Here is a 3,248-nt window from a genome sequence, read left to right as displayed (position 1 = left end):
AGTATCAGGAGCCCACTGTTGGACCCTCATTCCTTCTGGGTTCTTACCGTTGCACCTGGGGGACTGCCACTGCTCCCCTAGGGACCATGACAGAGCCCCCCTGGCCAGGAACCCAGTACCCCCCAGCTGTTGTTTTTAATTTTTTCCACTATGAATATATCTAAACATTACCATGCACCCTGGACATATGCCCTGTATAACTCCCTGTCAACCATATATAGCCTGTCAATAACATCCCATACCAGTATTCCTCTGCTGCCATTGTTGAACCACTCTGTGATCCAAAACTTCCCGTAAAGTGAATCCCAATATAATGTCAGGTTCCCTTACTAGTACAATGGAATATAGCAATGAGTTTAAAGGTTAGATCTAGAGTACATATTGATTTGGAAAAATTTCTACATCCTATCTTTTTCTTTTCTTTTTTCCTAATTATTGAGCTTCTCTTCACAAGAGCCTTAGATCACAGTAATTCATATATACAATATACAGTACTCCCACACATCCACCATAAATCCTTTTCCCTTCCACAGCGATAATCTTTTAACTTATTCATATCATATTTACTGAGACTGATGTACAGACTCCAAAACAAATAGCTTTCAAACAAGGTGACATCTGTGCTTATAATGTGGTCTATACTTTAGGATATACAGTTTTCTAAATTTTTTAGTTATCCTATGTTTTACATTATGGTTTACATTATTAGTCTGTCATCCCCTATATGTTTTTGGTGTAATATTACATGTTTTATATTCATCCTCGTGTACTCAAGTGAAACTCCTCTCTTGCCCCCACATTTACCTTGGTTCCATCCATTCAACATCCATTTTCCCCTCCCCTTGGGGCCCACAGCTACAGCCAATCTCCATTTCCCGAGGAGCCACATCCAGAGATACTTGCAACAATGTTCAGGGCCTGACTTGCTCAACTGCCCTAGTGCCCTGGGAGCCACCCTTTCTCTCGAGAGATACAGTTCTCTCTATTTGATGGCATTAGTCCTCCCCAGGATGTGGGTCCACCCGAACTCTCACTTCTTGGGTCTCTACCCAATGGTATAACCCACCCTGGCAAAATGAGCCTTCAGACATTCCCCAGGAGTCCATCCCACATCAGACCATCCCCTCCGAGCATCCTAAACAGGTAACCTTCCTAATTATATTTTGATACGATTTTCTCAGCATTTTACTCTCAACCAACACCTGACACTCTCCTATGTTCGTATATTGCCCCTCCCTCCCCCCAATTTTGTGGGCAATATTACCCATCCGCCCATCCCCAGCCCCCCTCAAACCTGCAAAGCCCCACCCAAAGGCAACCCCTTGCCCCTTTTATCTCTTCTTTGTGCTCATACTTACCGCCAGCTCATCATAGATTCCACCCCTGCAGACATTGGCTCACATCCTTCAAAAACAGTGGTTAGATGCCATGAAGTAGGTGGCAATGCCTTAACCATATGCGTGTTGTATAGGCCCGAGGGCCTCTTCCATCCTTGTCAAGGGGAGTGCTAACCTTCTCTCCTTTCATACAACACAGCTTGTTCTTTTAATTGCTTTTATAAATGGATTTTTTTCTTGATTTCCTCCTCAGATTGTTCCTTACTATATTAGTCAGCCAAATGGGTGCTGATGTGAAATACCTGAAATCTGTTGGATTTTACAAAGTGTACTTATTTGTGATAGAAGCTTAGAATTACCAGGCCATAGAGCATAAAAGTCTGTTGCAATGTGTTGGAGCAAGATGGCTGCTGATGTCTTCAAGGGTTCAGGCTTCCTGGGTTCCTCTCTTCCTGGGGCTCATTTTCTCTGGGCTCAGCTGCTCTGCCTTCTCCACAAGCTAGTGGTAGATGATCAGGCAAATGGCTTATCTCTTTTCAGGAGGCCTCTGCCTCATCTAATACAACTTCTCTCTGTTCTCACTTATCTACTTCTCTGTATATTTACTTCCTGGGGCTCCAACATTAAAATTCTCACCTACTTTCTCTGTAGTGTAGTTTCTCTGTGAGTTCCTGCCCACCAAGGGGACAGGGACTCAATGTCCTTCTGATGTGGCCTAACCAAAGTCTTAATCATTATTTCATCAAGTGAAAGTGAAATCTTTGAATCCAATATAATCTAATATGCCCAGAGGAACAAACCTGTTTACAAAATAGTACAATATTTATTTTTGGAATTCATAAACAGTATCAAACTGCTGAAATTACTAATATATTAAAACTTTATTAATTTTTGCATGTATATCCTGTACCCCAGCACTTTGCTGAATTTATTAGCTCAGTAACTCTCTTGTAGACTTTTCAGGAATTTCTCTCTATAAGATCATGCTCTCTGAAAACAGTGAAATTTTACTTCTTTCTTTCCAATATGAACACCTTTTATAACTTTTTCTTACCTAATTGCTTTGGCTAAAATTTCCATGCAATGTTCAATAGCAGTGGTGAAAATGGGCATCTTTGTCATGTTCCAGATTTTAGAAAAATAACTCAGTCTTTCACCATTGAGTATTGTTAGTAGTGGTTTTTCATATATGCCCTTTATCATGATAAGGAATTTCCCTTTTGTTCCTTATTTTCTAAGGGTTTTCATCAAGAAGAGGTACTGGATTTTGTTAAATGTATCAATCGAGATGACCATGTGTTTTTCCTCCTTTGTAATATGCTATATGTCAATATATGATTTGCTTATGTTGAATGATCCTTGCATAATTGGAATAAGTCCTATTTGATGGTGTTATATAATCTTTTAATATGTTTTTGGATTTAGTTTGAAATTATTTTGCTGAGGATTTTTCAATTATGTTCATAAGGTACATGGTTCTGCAGTTTTGTAATTTTCTTTCCTTTTAATTTTTGTTGTTGTTGTTATTTTGAATATGTTGAAATCACCAAATGAATTAAGGTATATTCCCTCCCTACCTGGTGGCAGGTTGATTACATTGGACTGCTTCCATCAAGGAAGGGGCAACCATTTGTTCAAACTGGAATATACACATACTTCAGATATAAGTTTGCCTTCCTTGCATGCAATGGTTCTTCCAAAACTACCATCTGTGGACTTACCAAATGTTTAATCCACTGCCATGATATTTCACACAGCATTGTTTCTGATGAAGGAATCCATTTCACAGCAAATGATTTGCAGGAATGGGCACAGGCTCATGGAATTCACTGGTCTTACCATGTTCCTCTTCATCTTGAAGCAGTTGGATTGATAGAATGGTGTAATGGCCTTTTGAAGACTCAATAATGA

General features: G+C 39.7%; 1 non-coding gene across 1 annotated transcript; it reads right to left on the bottom strand.

Annotated features, from left to right (window-relative positions):
* Positions 1 to 1,407: 1,407 nt before the first annotated feature.
* On the bottom strand, positions 1,408 to 1,534 carry LOC111760322 (U6atac minor spliceosomal RNA). The gene has a single exon (XR_002794052.1). It is a non-coding gene; the product is annotated as a U6atac minor spliceosomal RNA (small nuclear RNA).
* Between the last annotated feature and the right edge of the window lie 1,714 nt (positions 1,535 to 3,248).

Source organism: Dasypus novemcinctus, chromosome 2, assembly GCF_030445035.2.
Source record: "Dasypus novemcinctus isolate mDasNov1 chromosome 2, mDasNov1.1.hap2, whole genome shotgun sequence".
Taxonomy (NCBI): Eukaryota; Metazoa; Chordata; class Mammalia; order Cingulata; family Dasypodidae; genus Dasypus; species Dasypus novemcinctus.
Note: the sequence above shows the minus strand (reverse complement) of the source record. Positions and strands in the feature narration are given on the sequence as shown.